General features: G+C 42.4%; 1 protein-coding gene across 2 annotated transcripts in view; it reads right to left on the bottom strand.

Moving 5' to 3' along the window:
• Positions 1-22,000, bottom strand: part of LOC115084679 (poly(rC)-binding protein 3-like) — a 1,201,673-nt gene that overhangs the window by 603,831 nt on the left and 575,842 nt on the right. The window contains exon 1 of one of the 2 annotated variants that reach the window (XM_029589872.1): positions 14,353-14,466. The exons of the other annotated variant lie outside the window; for it this stretch is intronic. The gene's annotated coding sequence lies outside the window, so the exon portion shown is untranslated. Of the gene's footprint in view, positions 1-14,352; positions 14,467-22,000 lie in introns of those variants that run through there. 2 annotated transcript variants of the gene reach the window in all.

The raw sequence follows: 22,000 nt of genomic DNA, 5'->3' as shown, positions 1-22,000 counted from the left end.
ATAGGCAGGCAGCAGAGTTTTGGATAATTTGCAAAGCTCTGATAGAGGATTATGGCAGGCAGTATATAAAGAGTTACAGTAATTTATTAAAGAAAAAATGAAGGACTGGAATACAGTTCTGAATCAGAAGTGTTTATGAGTGGTTTTAAGTGTCTGAGGAGTTTTAATTTTGCAAAAGAATTTTGGATGAGAGTGGAAATGTGTGGTTTCAGAGAAAGATGTTAGTAGTATAATGGGTACTCTGTCACTCAAAATTTATATCAGCCAATCAGCATTCATGTCTGGTCTAAACCTCGCCTCTGCCCCAAACTCTACCCCTACCCCTCCCACACTCATAGAAGTAAACTGGTATAGCCCCACCCAATCCCACCATAAACCATACCCCTCCTTCCCCAACCATGCCCCTAACCTGCCCCTTACCCCACCCCAAACCCCACCCATAACTCCACCCACACCTCTCCTATGCTTCGCCCAAAGTCATACCCACTCCTACCCAAAACATGCCCATCTCCAAACCACACCCCTTATGATGTCACCAGAAATGATCCTTGACTGCCTTTTGAGGACATCACCAGAAGTCCTACCCACCCCCACACCCCCAAAAAATATGCCCTCTAGAACATCATCAGAAATGCTCTGTCGCTTTTAATGATGACAAAATTAATGGACCCTGCCTGCTTTTTGATGACCTTACTAAAAGTCCAAATAATTGCTACTGGGAGTGGTGACAGAACCGGAAATAGGACTTTATGACCCCGGATTTAAAAGTTACTAGATGTAACATAGCAGGAAGCTCTCTCTCTCTTTCCTGCTCCCCTAATTGTAAATACGCATGCACAATTAGCCTGCTTGGCTGACATGCAGAGTGAAATGTTATTAGCTGTGACATAGCAGGATTCTCTCTCTCTTTCTTCCTTCCCTCCTCCCTCTCAGTCAGGCCGATACAGTAAAAACGCTCTCCTGTGCGTGCGATTCTGTATTTAAATGAGGCCTGGCGGTAAAAACAGGCGTCCCTAGCGCCTCCTTTTGGACCAGATCGGCGGCTGTCAGCGGGTTTGACAGCCGACGCTCAATTTTGCTGGCGTTGGTTCTCGAGCCGGCAAAATTGAGCATCCAATTTTCGACCCAACAGCCACGGGCCGACTTCAAATTTTTATTTTTTTTTTACTTTTTTTACCCTTCAGGACCTCTGACTTAATATCGCCATGATATGAAGTCAGAGGGTGCACAGAAAAGCAGTAAAAACTAGGGATGTGAATCGTTTTTTGACGATTTAAAATATCGTCCGATATATTTTAAATCGTCAAAAATCATTAGGGCCACGATACAATACCAATTCCCCCGATTTATCGTCAAAAAATCGTAAATCGGGGGAAGGGGGAGGGCAGGAAAACCGGCACACTAAAACCCCCTAAAACCCACCCCCGACCCTTTAAATTAAATCCCCCACCCTCCCGAACCCCCCCCCCCCCCAAATGCCTTAAATTACCTGGGGGTCCAGCGGCGGTCCGGAACGGCAGCGGTTCGGAACGGCCTCCTGCAATTGAATTGTGTTGTCTTCAGCCGGCGCAATTTTTCAAAATGGCGGCGCAAAATGGCGGCGGCCATAGACCAACACGATTCGACTGCAGGAGGTCGTTCCGGACCGCCGCTGAATGACCTCCTGCAGTCGATCTCCTGCCGGCGCCATTTTCCGTAAGGAAAACGATTCGTGGCAGGAGATCGTTTTCCGGACCCCCGCTGGACCCCCAGGGACTTTTGGCCAGCTTGGGGGGGCCTCCTGACCCCCACAAGACTTGCCAAAAGTCCAGCGGGGGTCCGGAACGACCTCCTGCAGTCGAATCGTGTTGGTCTATGGCCGCCGCCATTTTGCGCCGCCATTTTGAAAAATGGCGCCGGCTGAAGACAACACAATTCAATTGCAGGAGGCCGTTCCGGACCGCTGCCGTTCCGGACCGCCGCTGGACCCCCAGGTAATTTAAGGCATTTGGGGGGGGGGTTCGGGAGGGTGGGGGATTTAATTTAAAGGGTCGGGGGTGGGTTTTAGGGGGTTTTAGTGTGCCGGCTCACGATTTTCACGATTTTCACGATACTTTAAACACCCAAACGGCAATAATACGATTCCCTCCCCCTCCCAGCCGAAATCGATCGTTAAGACGATCGAGGACACGATTCACATCTCTAGTAAAAACTGCTTTTCTGTGCACTTTCCCGGTGCTCAAAGAAATTAGCACCTACTTTTGGGTAGGCGCTAATTTCTGAAAGCAAAATGTGTGGCTTGGCTGCACATTTTGTTTTCTGAATTGAGCATGAATACCTAATAGGGCCATCAACATGCATTTTTATGTTGTGAGCGCTATTAGGTTCGGGGGATTGGACGCTCATTTTCGGCCCCTTACTGAATAAGGGGTAACGCTAGCGCGTTGAAAACACGCGTCCAATGGCGGGTTAACAGTGCGCTCCATTGGTATTAGAAACTCAGGCATGCAAAAGTGAATAAAACAAGGCTTGAGTTTTTGTTTAAATACAGACCACTGCAACCATGCATGAGCAGCTATTAAATAAAATGTATTATGACCCAGGCACTATAGGAAGTCTTGGTGGAATAAATTCTCTTTTCAGGCTGCTAAAACATGTAATGAAACAGTGACTAGAAAACAAGTAACTGAATGGCTGACAGATCAAGATGCTTATTCTTTGTACAGACTAGAGATGGGAATCGGGTGCCGGAATTGGTTCCGGTTTTGGTATCGTGGACCCGCAGGAAATTTATTTTAGGCTGTCCTGAGCCAAAAAAAAACCAACCCCACCCCGACCCTTTAGATCGAATTATTTATAATCCCCTACCCTCCCGACCTCCCCAAAACTTGCCTAAAGTCCCTGGTGGTCCAGCGGGGGTCCTGGGAGTGATATCCCGCTCTTGGGCCATTGGCTGTCAGTAAACAAAATGGCGCCGGTGGCCCTTTGCCCTTACCATGTGATGGGGCTATCGGTGCCATTGGCTGGCCCCTGTCACATGGTAGGAGCAATGGATGACCGGCACCATCTTAAAAAATGGCATGGGCCATCCATTGCACCTACCATGTGACAGGGGTCGGCCAATGGCACTGATAGCCCCTGTCACATGGTAAGGGCAAAGGGCCATTGGTGCCATTTTGATTAGTGGCAGCTAACGGCCCGAGAGGGGGACATCGCTCCCGGGATCCCCAGGGATTTTAGACAAGTTTTTGGGGGCAGGGAGGGTGGGGGATTGTAAATAATTAGATCTAAAGGGTAGGGGTGGGTTTGGGAGTTTTTTGTGTGTGCACTTTCTCCCCCCCCCCCCCAAAACAATAAGAAAACCACAAAAAATGTTGTGGGGTTTTTCTATCATTTTCGGACAGATTAGAAAATATCGTACGATATTTTCATCAGTCAAAAAAACAATGCACCTCCCTAATACAGACCTGCTAAGATACATTTTAAAAGAAACAAAATCCTTGTGTCAGAATTGAATGCACAATGGCAGACTGAGCTGGTCGACCTGACCGCCTTGTTCTGCTATAACAGCGGCTACAAATACATATTGATGGTGATAGATATTTTGCCAAAATATGCATTGGTTGTGAGCCTAAAAACAGACAGGCCAAGAAGTGGCCAAGGCATTTGAAAATATATTTAACAGTGGCCGTATTCCCAATAAAATACAAATAGACAAGTGTAAAGAGTTTTTAAATAGCTATGTGAAGAATTTGTTAAAACACAGAGATGTTCATCATTTTATGGCCAACAATAATGTTAAGACAACGGTTGTGGAGAGATTTAACAGGACCTTAAAATCGAAAATGACCAGAAAGCAAGTAACTGATCAAGATGCTTATTCTTTATCAAGATCTGCTAGGACACAGAAGTTTGGGTTGCTATGATGGCTGTATGCAACTTAATTTGCATAGGCATGCCCAGGCTTGTACAGCCAGATGTAGAAATAAGCACTTGATAACAACATGTGATAGATGTCAAGTGAGAACATATAGAAAGACAGTAACTGCTTGTGAAAAGCTTTAGCTTTGCGCTTCTGAATATAAAATAATGGATTTGTATGAGATGCCTAAATGGTTGGAAATGGAAAGCAATCAGCAGCCAAACCTAAAGAGGGACCGTAAATGTTGCTTCTCTCTCCCGGACCTTGACGCTGAAAAAGAAGTTCACCCACGAGTGCACACATCGCATGTGAACAATGGCATGAAATGAAAAGCAGATAAAATGACAGAGACAGAGGAGCTCCCATTGGGACAAAAGCTTTTTGATTCACAGGATCCAGCTTTTGACAATGATAATCTGGTGGATTCCATGACTATGGAGCTGCATTAAGTTGCATTAGATGTTGAAGCAGATTCTTTGCTGGAAACACTTGAAGGGATAGAGGTAAGAAAGAATGCTTTCATTGTGATTACGCATTTTAGGGGTTGGGAGATTACTGTGATAGTGGCCTTGATAATTCACTCAAAAGTTCAGTAAATGATAATCCACTCAAGAGAACTATGAAGGGCTGGGTGTAGATACAATACAGGTCCATCATGTACCAGAGGGGTCAGATGGTTTTGTGGTACAATACCCAATACTTTTGAGGATTGTTGTGGGTTACTCCTTTGGGGGGGGGGGGGGGGGAGGGAATAAAGATATATCCAGCACCAGAAAGGTTCACCAGTCTGCAGATTGTAAGGTCTGAAGAGGCTGAAACTTCTTCAAACAACCAGAGGCAGAAGGCAAAGTTTATAAATAAAATGTTACTAAATGGTGGCAACAAAGAAAATTAAAACATAAGTAATGGTTTTGTCGTAGCTTTTATTTTTAGATGTGATTTTAAAACTATTGTAAAAGAAAAAATATCAGACCAAGAAAATGTATCAAAACCGGATACATCATTGAGCACAGATCAACATCTGGTATATAGCGACACACGTAAAGAAAAAATGAAAAGGCCACATACCTTCGTTTGGTTTGCTCTCAGAAAAGGTAAGTAAATATCTTTACATCTATACGTGCAAACCCCCAAATAGATCTCAGGTATGTAAATGAAAAAGATATTGCCTTGTGTTTTTACATGACAGACTAAGAACTGAATAAGCCAACAAAATCTGAAGAACCAACTTACAAAAAACTTAAAGATAAACAACATAGTGAGTATTTTTTTTCTGTTATAGTTTTACAAGGTTACAAAATACTTCTTAAAATATTGTAAAAGGAATAAAATGTGTGACCACCTGTTATTGTTATTGTTAGACCAAGAAAATGTTACAAAACCAGATATATAAGAACTTGCCATACTGGGTCAGACCAAGGGTCCATCAAGTCCAGTATCCTGTTTCCGACAGTGGCCAATCCAGGCTACAAGTACCTGGCAAGTACCCAAACACTAAGTAGATCCCATGCTACTGATACCAGTAATAGCAGTGACTATTCCCTAAGGGGCGGATTTTCAGCGCCCTGCTCGCCTAAATCCGCCCAAAACCGGGCGGATTTAGGCGAGCAGGGCCCTGCGCGCCGGTAAGCCTATTTTACATAGGCCTACCGGCGCGCGCAGACCCCGGGACTCGCGTACGTCCCGGGGTTTTCGGAGGGGGGCGTGTCGGGGGCGTGTCGGGGGGCGGGCCCGGTCGACGCGGCGTTTCGGGGGCGTGTCGGCCGCGTTTTGGGGGCGGGTACGGGGCGTGGCTACGGCCCGGGGGCGTGACCGCGCCCTCCGTACCCGCCCCCAGGTCGCGGCCCGGCGCGCAGCAGGCCCGCTGGCGCGCGGGGATTTACGTCTCCCTCCGGGAGGCGTAAATCCCCCGACAACGGTAAGGGGGGGGTGTAGACAGGGCCGGGTGGGTGGGTTAGGTAGGGGAAGGGAGGGTAAGGTGAGGGGAGGGCAAAGGAAAGTTCCCTCCGAGGCCGCTCCGATTTCGGAGCGGCCTTGGAGGGAACGGGGGGGGGCAGCGCGGCTCGGCGCGCGCAGGCTATACAAAATCGATAGCCTTGCGCGCGCCGATCCAGGATTTTAGTAGATACGCGCGGCTCCGCGCGTATCTACTAAAATCCAGCGTACTTTTGCTTGAGTCTGATGCGCAAGCAAAAGTAGGCTGTTCGCGCGCCTCTTAAAATCTACCCCTAAGTCAACTTGATTAATAGCAGTTAATGGACTTCTCCTCCAAGAACTTATCCAAACCTTTTTTAACACTACCTGCACTAACCACATCCTCTGGCAACAAATTCCAGAGCTTGTGCATTGAGTGAAAAAGAATTTTCTTCGATTAGTTTTAAATGTACTACTTGCTAACTTCATGGAGTGCCTCCTAGTCCTTCTATTATGTGAAAGAGTAAATAACAGATTCATACTTACCTGATCTAGACCTCTCATGATTTTAAAGAACTCTATCATATCCCCCCTCAGCTGTTTCTTCTCCAAGCTGATCAGCCCTATCCTCTTTAGCCTTTCCTCATAGGGGAGTTGTCCCATCCCCTTTATCATTTTGGTTGCCCTTCTCTGTACCTTCTCCACTGCAACTATATCTTTTGTGAGATGCATCAACCAGAATTGTACACAGTACTCAAGGTGTGTTCTCACTATGGAGCGATACAGACGCATTATGACATTTTCTGTTTTATTCACTATTCCCATCCTAATAATTCCTAATATTCTGTTTGCATTTTTGACTATTGTATCACACTGAGCTGATGATTTCAGTGTATTATCCACTATGATGCCTAGATCTTTTTCCTGGGTGGTAGCTTCTAATATGGAACCTAACATCTTGTAACTACAGCATGGGTTATTTTCCTGATAATTAACACCTTGTACTTGTCCACATTAAATTTAATCTGCAATTTGGATACCCAATCTTCCAGTCTCGTAAGGTCCTCCTGCAATTTATCACAATCTCCTTGTGATTTAACTACTCTGAATAATATTGTATCATAATTGAGCACAGACCAACAGTCAGGATGTAGCAAGGCCACATAGCTTTTGTGAGAGCAAACCAAACGAAGGTAAGTAAATATAGTTTTACAAGGTTACAAAATTCTTCTAAAAATATTGTAAAACGATTAAAATGTATGACCCCATTTATTTTTATTTTTTAAACTGAGAAATTGTTACAAAAGGGCAAGTTTCCAAAAGAAAAGACAGCAAGATCTTCACAGAGAGGGAACGAATGCACAGTGACACAGTAGAGAAAGATTATGAAAGCATGGCTTTTGATAATTGTACTGATGACTGTGTTTCAGAGGAATTGGTAAATAATTGTATATCAGGCTCTGAAAATGCACCTACAGAAAAAGAACCTGTGAATTTTGTGCATTTTGTGAAGCTTAGCCATGAATTAGAGTTATTTAATGATGTGCTTTATTCAGAGAAATTTTGTTTTAATAATATAGGTTGCTCATTCATAGCGACGCAAGATGTTGTGTGACAATGCATACAGCATATTCTAAGGGGTAGATTTTGAAAAAATATGCACGAGCGTCCATGTGCACATGCTACCTGGCGCACACACATGGACGTGCGATTTTATAACATGCGCACGCTGGTGTGCACATGTTATAATATCGGCAGTGTCCCGTGCAAGGGTTGGGGTCGATTTTGTCAACATTTGCGTAGTGTCGCATCGGGGCCTTTCCCAGTTCCCTCCCAATCCGCTCCAATTTAGGAGCGGACTGGGAGGGAACTTTCCTACCCCTACCCTAATCTCCCTTCCCCTTCCCCTCTCCTCCCCACCGTCAGGTGAAACAAGGGCCCTGTTGGGAATAATTTGAACAATTAATTTGAACAAATATTAATGTCAACAGGATTCATTGAGAGGGTAATGGGAACTGTTTTGGGAGTTTAAGGAGCAATGAATGGAATGCATTTGGGATATTAAAGGTTGGGAAAGTAGACATCATTTCATTGGTTAATAACACTGAAACAGGAAAGCTAAATGGAGAATTAATATGCACATGTTGTATTGAATATTTGTGAAGAATTTTATGAGTGTGTTGTGAGTATGATTGTGTATGTGTGGGTATGAGTGATGAAATGTTTTTTAATTATTTAGATACATTAAACACACAATTTTGCAAATTGTATAACTAATGCTTGAGAGATATACATTATTTGTATGTTGATGAATTTTTTCTAAGGGAATAAAAATTATTCACATTAAAAAGAGAGTAGTTTAATAGTGATATGTGCTTGTATCCCACTCCGGAAGGAGTGTTATTTACATCTTATTATCATCACCTTTAATGCACATGTTAAACTCTTCATTAATTGTGTGTTAATGGCCAATGTTTATGCTCTTTAGCACACTGGACCCTAAGAGAGTTTAGGGTGTCCTCTTTCTCTGCAGTCAAGCATTTATGAGATCATCACTCCTTGGAGAAAGCATAAAATCCATCCCATGCTCCGCTTTCTTTCTGACATGACCCTTCACTTTCTCCAGGGACACTTACAGCATCCAGCAGGAGTTCTAAGGTTCATCCGTCAATGTTAACTTTTTTCCAGTTAGTCAAAAAACATGCAAACTTAGGCTGTCATGCTCAAGAGGCCCATGATATTTTCAAGGGCAAAGTTGTAGTATGTAATAGGACATCATATCCGAAGGTTATGTCTAAAAGGTGATTCCTCTTTGTATATCACCCTGATGTGGAAGTTGCAGAGGATGGTACTGCAGCTCCCAAGGGTGGTGATGCCACAGAAGACATCAATCGGTGTGATAGATGAAGGAATTTTTCTTATCTTCCCATCACTTCCATCCCTAGTCAGCACTCAACTAATACAGAAGTTCTATCTTTTGCACAGCCCTTATCATCCTTTACTTCCTAGACAATGGATGAGCAAAGCAGGAATGTGGTTTCAAGGAATGTTACCCCTCTAAAAACAGCCACTAAAGGAAGAAAAGGATTTGGACTTGCATAGCCCGAGGCAGGCGTAACTTGCATGTTCCGGTCCGGGGGCTGGTCTGGAGGCCGCAGCCACGCCCCTGGGCCGGAACCACACCCGCGGCCCCACCCCAGAACGCCCTCGATGACACGCCAGCCACGACACGCCCCCAACATGCCCCCCCCCCAGGAAATCCCCGGGACATACGTGCGTCCCGGGGCTTGCGCGCGCCGCCGAGCCTATGCAAGATAGACTCGGCACGCGCAGGGGGTGGAGGGGCAGCTTTTCGGGGGTTACATGCATATCTTACGCGCAAAACCATTTGAAAATCTGCCCCTATCTGAATAAGTTCAAATTTGTCCATCTAAGTAGCAGCAAAGGTGCAATTTAGCGGGTATGTTTGAATTTAGCCAGATACCTGTGCTCAAATGATATGCTTGCATGTTTGTACTTTAAATATTTTAAAAGAATATGTGAGTAGATTTTATTCACATTAATTACATGCTTTTACCACCCACAAGTCGGCTTGTACATGTATGAATCAGTAAATTTTATAACGTGCCCGCGGCAATGAAATAACGGGTTTTACCAATTATTCTACTAGTTCGTCCAGTCCATCTGCATCTCATGAAGACCCTCCTGGCTTTTCAGCCTGAAGTCCCCCTATTTCATCCAGACCTCCTTAGCAGTCATTTTTTTCACTTTTAAGATGTTTACGATCAATTATACCAGATATTTAGCAGAGGTAAATATACACAAGTAAAAGACATGCCCATCACTTTGGCAGGTTGTAAAATAGCTTACTCATGTAAATGTTGTGCTCCCCAGAAAGCCCCTAGACCTCCCCTTTTTTACATGTGCAAATTTGTTCATGGTCCTTGATTTACGTGGGTATCTTATAGTTTTTAAAATAGCATGCACTCGCCAATATGCAATTTTATGCTTGCAAGTGCTCATTTTTATGTACGCAACATTTGAAAATTCTTCTTTATCTTTAAAAAAAAATTGAAAGACTACCCAAAGGTTTGACAATTGTTCTTTAACTCCACAAAGTGCAAAGCTATATATCTGGGGTAGAGAAATCCAAGGGTTACATACTATTTGGAAAGATAAATATCAGCAGACAACAAACAGAAAAGGGTGCTAGCCAGAGTTTGCATTGTGGGGTAAGAATCAAGGAACCTTGGCTTCAAATCCTGCATTCCACTGTTTCTTGTTTTGACCTTGGTCAAATTATTTTAGGGATAATTCTGTTACATGAATTTTCAAAGCAGACATAAATTTGCATAAGTCTACTTTAAAAATGATCCTGGCACTTTGAAAATTATCTTGAGACAACTATGCATACACAATTACACCTGCTTTGATGATAAGATTTCACATGCCTACAAGGCGACTCTTTGGGATCATCACTATGTGGCTCTAGTCTTGAATTCTTTGAGCTAGGGTAGGAAAGGCAGTAGAGAGAGGGGTGCACCATTCAAAATAGCTCTTCCACTGAGGTTGCTCGTATGGCCAGCCTCTGCTATTATAAAAGGAACCTGTAACATTTCTAACAGTGGCACTTTGAATTAGGAGTCAAGAGAATAGTATTTTTCATGAGTTTGTTCCCCTGCTTTTGATTCTAGGCCCCACCAGAAATGGGAAGGAGAATCAGTCCCTTGTGAAATTGGTACCACAGATTTAGTTGCTGATTTTTGGACTTGTATTTTTGAGATCTGTTTCCTATGAGAGCCTGGTACCCCTGGATGGAGGATTTCCAGGTGTCCAACAGAGTAGATCAGGAGATAGAAAAGATTCCACTGCTCTCCAGCTCACACCAAGGGGATTGGATCAGAGATGACCTGCTGTGGCCCACTTCCTATCCTGAATAGGAAACACTGTGAAAAAAGTTGCTATGTTTCCTGCTATTTGGACTTTTCCCTAAGAAAATCTCATCATTTGCCATCTTTGGGGGTCATTTTCTAAAGGGATCGCAGCTGACAAGTCCCTTTTTGCGTGCAATAGATAAGTTGGGGCGGAGTCCGCACCGGAAGAGGAGGAGTCGGTGGCGCTATTGGGTGCGAAAGCCGGCCCGCCCCCCGCTTCGCTCCCCGGTACCGTGAGATTCATAAAGGCCTTCGATCTTAGAAAATCCAGGCCTTTGTCATCTTCTGAGGAGAACTATGCATAAGAACTTTTGTCACCTTTGGAGGCCCTCAACGGAGTCTTCACCCGGGGAGAGGAGCTAAATTGGGATGTTTGTGCACAGATTGTAATCTTTGTGCCATCAGTATTTTTGGAAGGGGTTTTCCTATTCAACGAAGGATAATCTGCCCAACTGGGGACCTTACTTTTCCAAGCCCTGTCAGATGAGCGTTTCCCTGCCCAAAAGTGAGAGATGCTTGCACAGATAAATTTGAAGAGCTGTAAATTTTACCTTTTTCATGCCATGATCTGATGTAAAAGTGCCATTTCTGCTACTTGAGATCTCTGACAGTAAAGATTTCATTTTGGACATTCAAATCTGAGAGAGAACTGTTATACCCACAGGGCATCAAATTGTGAGCCATCCCTGTCATCTTGGGCACTGGAAGATTTATTCCTCTCTCACATTGGATAAAAGTATCCTATCCCAGGGCCCTGGACTGCATTGGTATGAGAGGAGGCTTGGGAATTACTCCGGGACCCTCTTGTGTCCCTGCGTTCCTGGCTCGTAAACTGGAGAAGGGGCTTACACATACCTTTTTAAAATAAAAACTTATGTAAGTCCCAACCCACTCAGACTCCAACCCCATACATAAAAAAATTCTGCAGATATAGTGTACTGTATATATGCAAGTAATTTTATGCATATAATCAGTTCCGTGTCGTGAGACCGAAATGAACTTCATCTTGTTAATCCATCTGTGCATTATGGAATTTCAAAGCCCTAGCATTATGGAAATAAAAGTACTTGATGAACTCTTTTGAAATGCTTTGGACATTATAAATTATCTATTGCACATCACCTGATTCATGAATATTGACTAACTGGTGTGCCCTTGCTCACCCTATTCTCTCTAGCCTGATGCAATTTTCTAAAGGGCCAATTCTGCGGGAAAGGCACTACTTTACCTGCTGAATTCCCTCTGAAAACTGCACTCCCAATGGTTCCTCAAGTACACATACGGGAGTAATTTTCAATGATATTTATGTGCATAAAACTGGGATTTACACACATAAATGGACTTTACACATACCTACTGTACCTGAATGTAAACCAATGTGATATCTCAGATCGAATGTCAGTATATAAAAATAAATAAATACAATAAATAAGTGGGCTTTTGAAAATTGCTACTTTTATGTAACTCCTTTGAAAATTAAAAATGTTTTATGTGCATAATTGGGTTTTTGAAATTGCTATGATTTATGCTACTTTTACACATATAACTCCTTTGACAATTAACTCCTTAGATTATAAATTCTCTGAGGCAGGGACTCTTGGTACCTGTATATAACGTTTTGTAAAGCACTCTAGTTTAGGGCATTGTACAAATGCAGAAATAAATAAATCCCTGTTCTGTTGCAGTACAGCAGGCCAGTGGCCAAGTGACTTTCTTCCGTCAATAACTTTTTAAGTTGCTAATTCTCAGGTTTGTTAAACTCAGGCAAAAGAAAGGAAATAGCCTATACCGAATATACCGAAGGAAATAATGCTACTAAGTAAGAAAACTATAGTCTGAGGTTGAGAAGAGTGAAACCATTAGACAGCATCCCAATTTAGTTTGTAAACGATTAAGAAAGAGGGTTGCCAACTCATGAAAGAGGGTTGCCAACTCATGAAAATGTTATTTACTAACAGTTTTTTTTTACAGACACCATCTTTTTACAAACATACATTTTGTGCACAGCAAGACTTACTATGCTGGAATTCTCTACTTTTTGCATTGAGACCTAGTTCCTGACGCCCAAGTAAAGCTTCACAGAGCCTGAGCCCATAGACCCTGAGACACAAGCCCATCGCTTATGATGCTTTTACTGACATGAAATTGATTTTACAGTCACGTCATTTTTTTGTTTGTTCTTTCTTTGTTACTGTCAGTAAATGTATTGAGAGTTGGCAATGCTGAACGAGCAGGAACATCTCTAAGTTGTAACTATATTAATTGATGGTTAAGGGACACATAGATCAATTAAAAGAGATTATTACTACAGCCATGGCAGAAAGTAAGGGAAGAATCCCTTCAGCAACTGCAATGCAAGTTGCAATCTAGGGATAACAGGTATTGTAGATAGATATAAGAGGACTGCATATATATATATATATATGTATAATTTATACAGTTACGGATTATAATTACGGATGATACATGATGATACATTAAGTAAGTTCTTTATATGACTCATAAAAAGATTGCATATTTGAAGCTTTTAACTTAAAATTTCAAAGAGAAACCTGTGAATACCATAAAATATGTAGAATGCTTCTTTTTTGACAAATGGAAAGCACACCAAACATTTCCCATCAGTCTGAACGGCGCTGTGCTCAGCTTAATCTGTCCCAACAAAGGGACTGAGTTCAGAAACATAACTCTCTCCTGAGGCTTTTCTTAAATATATAGTCTCATGCCATTAACAAACTCTCTTTGGAGTAGCTGAAGGAACTTACAGCAGAATTCTACTGTTACTCTTAGAGAACGATTTTTAAAAATGGTAAATTGCGTCTTGAAGTTCATGTCCGAAAGCAAAATTATTGCTTTCCATCAAGTAATAACTGAAAAACATTAGTTAAGCTGTGTAGGGAACTTCCCCTCGTACTGCTGCATTTGATGGGTCTGAAATGCACTAAATTACACTGCATTCTGCTTCCAGCAACTCTTGGGACCAGAAATAATGTTCTTAATGCTCTGAGGGCAAGGATCACTTCCTTACAAATTAGCCCTTTTGGTCTTTGAAATATGTCCTCTTGTGCTCTTGTAAGTAGGACTAACTCTGCCCCCTAATATTTTAAAAAAAGAAAGTGAAAACAAATATCTATAATGGAAAACATCTGTAGCTAATGAACAAAGTGTAAAGAATTATTGTTTCCTTTAATGTCTTTTACAGTTTTTGCTGAATATCGTTAGCACAACAATCCCTTATGTTCTGCCTTAATGTCCTACTAACATCTGCAGCTTCAGCCCCCTCTCCCCGTCCATCCTTTTATTCAAGGGTAATTTATCACCCTTTCTGAATCCATTTCCCACAGAGAACGAGCTTACTGATGATGCCGCTGCAAAAGCCTTTACTTACAGAACATTTATTCAGACTCGCAGGCTGCTGCTGCTGCTACTCCTTTCTTCGCAAGCACTCCCCCAAAATTAAAAACAACACAACAGGGCAACTGTGAAACATGACGGTGGAGGAAGAGGCAACCCTCCCCTTCCAAAAAAAAAAAAAGTTGTCTTCAGAATGGATGAAAGCAACATGCAGCACAATCAACAGCTTGTTCTGCGCAAAATACTCACGGGAGTAGATCCCTAACACTTCGCATTGTTCAGCGGGCAGACTGTGGAATACCATCCCAGTCCAGCCAGGCAGGGCAAAGCCTTCCTCTCATTGGCTGCTCATCCCGAACTGCCTGGCAAAGCTTTGCAACCACTCAGTGCGGGGGAAGTGATAGTCGGTGGCTTTCATTCAATTTTACCTGCCCCTAGACTCCAGGGAGTCATGCTATTAAGCAGCAGCTCGAGTGGGTCAATAGAGTTAACTTAATTAAATTGCTTTGCCTCTCACAATTCCAGCCAGCAAGATTTAGGGCAGAGGGGACTTGGCTCTGCTTGCACTGAAAGGAGCTGGCTAATCAGCTGATGGAGGCAGGGGCACATTCATTTATTTTCTTTCTTTCTTTTTTTTTTTTTTCACTGTGCGAGTACACAGAGCTAAGTGTCACTTTCAATCAAAAAAAAAAAAATCGGGTGCATATACAAAGCACGTTGTAGTAAATGCCTTGTCATGAATCCTTTGCCATCGGTGGCTCCCACGACGCCCACTGCTGGCAAAGGAGGCTGTCCTAGGAGCATCAGGGCCTTCAGAGCTGAGATGCATTTTAAAGCAGAACGCACTAAAGCACACCCACTCCTTGAAATCAGAAATCTGAGTCACAAATCCACAGTTTATTCAAGCTAACTTATTCAAGAAGGGCTTTCTCACAAATCTTCTGCTTGTGGTAAAACTCTTACTGAATGAGGTTCTTAAATTAAAAACAAAAAATAAAGCAAATCATGACAAAAATACATTTGTGGTGGAAACAGTGTGCATAAAACATCCCTACTAGCTACATTATTTGAAACAGTTGTCTGCTTTCTGGTTCTATTGCTGCTTCATTTAGTATTCTTTCTAAATCACCATTTTTTATAATGTTTTTTATTTGTACACTTTTGTAAAATAAGATGAGTAAGACTTTGTGGCCCCTAAGGTCACTCTTTAGCATCCGAGCTCATCCCACGTACTGGGAAAGATGTCTGCAAGCGCTTCTGAGAAGGGGAATTACTCTGATGCTGACTGGAAAGAGAGACTAAGGGCTTGAGTCACTAAAACTTTTTCTCCCTTTTGTACCTATGTGAAAAAGACCCAGGTGAATTAAACCCTAAGTAGGAAGAGTTACCAAAATAATAGATCTCAGCAATTACATTAAAAAAAAAAAAAGAATGGAAATGGATTCTAATGATTTTATGTTTTTAACTGCCAACTGAATTATTTCATAAAATAATTTGCAAATGCTATAGTACAGCTGCTGAAAGAGCCAATTAGAGGCATAATTAAAAGGATAGGGACAAGGAAGAATCAGCAGCATTCAGTAAACTGCTTTTATATAAACAGCACTACTAATGATCTGCAGAGAGAATGAACTGTCTAGTAAAAGAAAAACAAGATAAAATCCAAGGCTATTTCAGGATATCCAATGCCAATGACGTCTTTTATATATATATATATATATATATATATATAATTATTTGTATGGCATTTTGAGTGGATGGATTGTTTTAAAATATTTTGAAATTGCTGCATTTGCTAATAGCAGTGTTTGTTAAATTAAATAAATACATGCAAAAAATTCTACTCATATTTATTTCCAGAAATAGCTGAATGTAGACAGCATTTTGTTCAGTTGTCTTAAAGGGTTGTGTCTTTTTTTTAATTCAGGCCAGGAAAGGCAATGCAACCGAGGGCCAAAATATATGAACAATTAAGATAGAAGGCAGTGGAAAATGCTTTAGATTGTAGTATTATCTGTTGTAAAAGAAAAAAAAAATAAATTGAAACCTGTAGCCAGTCATGGGATTTCTTTTTCTGACTTTCAGTCATTTGAGTAGAAGTTGTGCCTCATGCTTCCATATCTGACTAGTCATTTCCATTGATGGGAAGTAGGTGGTTAGGGAGCAGTCAAACAATAGGAAACAACCAATATTTATCTACCTTCATTTTTTTGTTAATTCACGTTGAACAGTGGCTTCAACAAAGTGCCATTGGCCTCCAGAAGCAAAATATTTATACAGGAGTAGATATCCAAAGTACCATTCAGCAACCAAGATATGAGGCTATAAATAGTCCGCTATCTTTGGGCTAATTTTCAGCCACAACCTATTTGGCTCAGTTGCTTACATTTAGCTGGGCCTGATTTAATAAGGCTTTTCTCCTATTCTGTGTCTATGGGAAAAATGCTTTATAAATGAGGCCCTTAGCGAGATTTAAGCCTGACATATCTGTGCTTGGCACAGTATTTATAGGCCTCCTTTACCTAGACGGCATACATGAAAACATACATAATAAAGTTGAATACACTAAGCAATAATAGACAAACAAACTTAGCAGACTTGGGGATGAAAATTTACGCTAGCTGCCTGTTCAAACCCCCGACCAAATCTTGTCCCCCTGGAATGGCCATAAATTGAACCAAAAAATTGAGCTTTGAAATTCTTGATCGTGTTGAACTCCTACTTCATTATAATTACATGAAAGAAGACAAGTTATACAGATTACATAGCTAAGCAAAGAAGAAAGTGGCTTCAATATTGTAAATATGAGGATCCCCCAGCATTAGATGGATGATGGTGTTTGAGCCCTGTGTGTATGATCTTCATGTAGCTCCATTCCTAGCAGCAGTGAGTTTGCCTCTATCTGTGTGCCAAGGAACAGAGTGGGAATTCAGTTCTAATATTTAGAAGTGCTTCATTTTAACAATAGGAGAACATTTTGTGCCTAGGAAAATGTAAAAGATCAATCAAGTAATTAATTTAACACAGGATAATATACTGAGTTTTCTGCTCTACTGAGTCACCTGCCTATCCTCATTGTATAAAAAGAATAAAGAAAGGAAAACTTACTCAGTGAATGCGGCCACATTATTCAAGTGACTGATCAAGGGTTTATGTGTTTATTTTAATATTAAAAAAAACCCCACAGCCTGTCCTTGCCCATGCTAGATTAATTGACAGCATAGAAAATCTGCACTTCAAGCTCAAGTTTCTGTATGCTACATTATAATATGTCAGTTTAGAAGGATTAGATAATGTAGGTATGCCAAATTGTCACTCTTTTCTTCTTCAGCAAGCAGGCAAGAGCACAGCAAGTGAAGCCTAAGGAGCTGAAATAGGACAAAACCAGGGACTATCATGTGAGAAAGCAACACGACTGTACATGCTAAGATCCCTACCTGCACTAAAGCAATTTACAATCCTATCCTTTGCTCTTATATGTCATGCACTTAACAACTATTTGTATGCATGTTTTGTTAACAAAAAACATATATCAAAAAACCCCTAAGTTTTAACAGACACTAAACATAGAAAAAAGATAGCGGAACTAAAACTAAATCAGATGTACTGATGCAGATAGTACAGTACTTGATTTGTTTCATTGGCCATGGAATGAGGTGGGCTACATGACCCAACTAACTTGGGTAGGGCAGCATACTAAGGAATTAGACACATTTTCTATAGAGTACAGATACAACAGTAACTAGACACTAGAATCTTCTGTCCAGCAGTAGGGCAGGCAGTCAATCGACCAATAAAGGCCTATGTCGCTCCTGTATTCTTATTCATGTAATTGCTGTGTCTCTGGCACAAGCACAGAAGAACAACATTGAACAAGAGCAAGAGTGAAATGTGTGAAGAAGCTGCTATGGCTGTGCCCTGCACAGAGCTGCTACATCCCACTGTCACCATGATTTCCTGATACCTACTTGTCCTGTGGTCTGCCTCCTGCCATGGACCCAGGAATACTCAGAAGGAGATGCCAAGGAGATCAAGGGAAATAAGACGTTGGTCAAAGCCTAAGGTGGGGGAGACTGGACGGGGTTGGGGGTGGGTGGGGGGATGAAGGCAGGGAGGTCAGAATGAGAGACAAAGGGGGTAAAGTCAGGGACACAGAGAGAGAGTGGGGAAGGCAGAAGGAAGACAGAAAGAGATAGATGGAGACTGGGGCAGGACAGAAAAAGAAGGTGAAGATGAAAGTAGAGGATATAGAGATGGGGCGAGTGGGGGCAGAAGGAGAGAAAGAAAGGGGGAGAGAGAAGGGATGGGAGCAGGGAGATAGAGGAGAGAAATGGGTGGGGCAGAGATAAAGAGGCAGTGGGAGAGTGAGGGAGGTGGAAACTGCTATCAATTCTGGGCATAGTGAAATGAGAGCTGGGGGTTGGGGCATACTGGTGCTGGACAGAAGATGGAGGCAGGGGGAGAGAGAGAGAGAAGTAGGGGAAGGGAAAAAGAGATGTTCAGGTGAGATGCTAGTGCTGGGTAGCGGGTTGATAAAGGGAGGCATAGTGCAAGGAGTGGGATGGGAGGCATTATATTGAGGTCAATGATCCCTTATAGTTTTTCTTATTGGTGGTTGGCCAAATTCCCATGTTTTTTTTTTTGAGAGGGGGAGGGGTAGTGATGTGGTGGTATGTTAGGGCCACTGAGCCCCCAGTATTCTTCCTGAAGGCAGTGGGGGATATTATTAAACATAACCCCCCCCCCCACACACTCACCACAAGAACAAAGCCAGGGGCTCAGCAGGTCTTACATAACACCCTCTACTCTCCATTCCCACAAGATCAATGAAGGGGATTCAGCTTAGTACAGAAGGAAATGTATTTCTGTTTCTAGTTCTCCAATTTTGCAGTGCATACAGAATGGCTTCTTGGGGTTTGCATTTCAGTTTTTGTCCACGCATTTGTAATTTGTGGTCAACTAATCTATTTAGTGAGGTCTACTTGTATTCTGTATGTGTGGCTGAAGTGAGCTATTCTGCTAGCTTGTAAAAGATCCAGCAGTCTTGTTTGTTGTGTTTTCCCATTAGGAGGTGTATTGGTGTTTTAGGGCACATTCCAATATTTGCAGTGCTGCCTTTTCATAGGTATTGTTGCTGTTTGAATCATGGGAGTTAATGCTGCTATAGTATGGTAGATTTGCTACATGTACACTGAGTGTATTTTTGGCAGGATTTTGTATTATTTCACAATGGGCCTGGCAGTGGAGGGAGTTTGTGTTGCTGTTACTGCTGTAGAGGAGACTAGGTCGGACCCACAGATTACATTTAGAAACATTCCAGCAATGGGAGGTTCAGGTAGGTTAGTAATCATTTGGAGTGACAGTGACATTTCACCCTCTAAAGAGTGAGTCAGAGTGCTAAAGGTTATAAAGGGTGACACGGTGAGTCACCAGGGGGCCAATGCAATAAAAAGTGTGGAAAGCGGGCGCTGAAAAGTCAGCGCCCGCTTTCCAAATGCTTGCAAGGGGGGCACCATGCTATACCCAAATTAAGGAGTCACGCTAGCAAGGAGACGCTAGGGCGACCTTAGCGCCTCCTTGCTAACGTGATCCCGCCATGGCTGCCGGCTATAAAGACCGACGCCGAGTCCTACCAGCGTTGGTCTTCAAAACTTGGCAGTTTTTTCTGCTTTTCTGTACTTCTTTTACCTGCACTCAGCTATTAACATCTGCTCCAGGCAGGCATTTATATCTGAGAGCAAAATGTGCATTTGAGACGCACACTTTTTTTTTTTGCATGCGGAGTAAATGAGTAATAGCCTCATTCACATGCATTTGCATGTGATTAGCGCTATTGCATTCACTCCGCATCCGATGCAGGTTAAATAGGCGCTAATCCCCCCTATTGCTGAGCGCACCGTATTGCATCGGCCCCCAGGGGTGTTGTGGAGTAGACGTTCAAGGAAGGTAGGGCAGGTACAAGGGTATTAGGTGCCCTAGGCAAATCTTCAGCCTTGCACCCTCTCCTCCTACCTCTGGCCCGGCCCCGACCTCCTCTTTCCCAGCTCACCCCACACAATAAAAAAATATGTATTTATAATAATAGATATTACATGAAAAAGAACATTCAAAGTACAGTTTTCTGAGTTAAAAATATCGCTTACAATATGCATTGTATATTATACTTATATGCACTGCTGTATGCCAACCAGAAACCTCTGCTAAAAGGCAAAAAAGATGTTTGGAACCCATATGGGTTGGATGTGGGTTTGGCAGTCAGAAAGCCATGAGTAAACAGAATTACAATTATAATATAGTAAATGTCCCATACCAAAACAGCACTGTCTGGACTCAAATAGTAAGAAACCTACCCATGAAAAGGTAACACTGCAAATATTACACCAGGCCAGGTCCAGATTTAGGCATAGGCAGTGTATTCCCAGTGCTATTTTTAGTTCATTTTAGGTGCCGTGACAGAGGTGAGAAGGGAGGGGGAAGAGAATTTTAGCAGAAGAGATTCTTCCCAACTCACCCCACTCCCCCACAGGGAGGAGGGGGAGAATTACACTACCTATGGGCGCATGTAGTCTAAATACTGCCTTGCTCCATGCTCTATAACACCAATACAGCTCCTATTATGAAAACAGAACAAGTCAGGCTGCTATAGATCCCTACAAAGAAACTACATGCTAGGAAAATACCTCACCTTAGTTACACATGCAGAACAAAGACAAACCCTCAACAAGTACAGAATAAAGAGACCCTAAAGTAAAAATAAAAATCTGCAGACAAAAAAATGAACTGGAAAATGCAATAAAGTTAGACTGCATGAGCAGAACAATGGAAAAACAGAAACATTGCCATTTCTCAAAAATATCAAACATTAAAATCAACAAATATAAATCAATAATAGTAAAACAAATATTTTCATAAAGAATTAAATATAATTAAAATATTCCATCACCAAAAAAAATTGCAAAACAGCAGACAGATCAAATGATTAAAATTAGCAATGAAATAAATTCACCAGCTCTTCATAGCTGGGACTTTTGATTTCTAGATGCCCTGAAATTGCTGTGGATTTACTGGTGGGATGGGTGGGATGAAGGGTTGTTGTGTGCAAACTTTATCCTCTTTCTTTCTCTCTTTCTCTCTCTCTCTCTCACACACACACACACACACACACACACACAAACACACACACACACACACTGATTCCCTCATATAGGTTCCCCCTCTCTGTCACACACACCCAAATGTGCAATGTTCTCTCAACCTAGCTTGATGTTACCCAGGTAGAGAGTCCATCAAGCTAGGCTGAGAGAACATTGCACAAATCTCATCTTTGGGTGAGTTTCCTCACTCCAAAGGTCATCAAATCTTCACAAGAGGCTGAGGGAGAGGTAGGTGTTTTTGGAGCTCCTCGCTGTGACCGATTTTGCTTCGTAAAAATGCCGCATACCAAGAGGAAGGGCAAGGTGAGAGCGGATACCTCCTTGCCCTCTACATCAACCCCTTCCCAGCCACGTATAGAGGGTTTTTTTGCTCCAGCTGTGGTTTCTAGTCCCGGGATTCTGTCCGCTGAGGGTCCGGCAGAAGGACATGACCCGACCCTCCTGGACGATCAAATATCATTAAGCCCGAGACAACTAGAGAGTCCCTGCCCTCCTAACCTAAGCTTAAGCCCGGATAGTTACATGCTCTCACGAGGTCTACAAACCAAACTGGGCGTGGTATTGGAGGACCATCCGGGGAAGTTCGCGGAGGTTTTGTTACCTGCAACTTCAACTGCGACGGTCAGATTGGAGGAGGACGGAGAAACCTCTCTGAGTATGGCGGAGAACATCGAGCCAGAGCCTAGCAGTGTTACTATCCTGCAGGGGAGTGGAGAGACACTGATAGATGAATCCTCAAGGAT

The sequence above is a fragment of the Rhinatrema bivittatum genome, chromosome 2, assembly GCF_901001135.1.
Source record: "Rhinatrema bivittatum chromosome 2, aRhiBiv1.1, whole genome shotgun sequence".
NCBI lineage: Eukaryota > Metazoa > Chordata > Amphibia > Gymnophiona > Rhinatrematidae > Rhinatrema > Rhinatrema bivittatum.
Note: the sequence above shows the minus strand (reverse complement) of the source record. Positions and strands in the feature narration are given on the sequence as shown.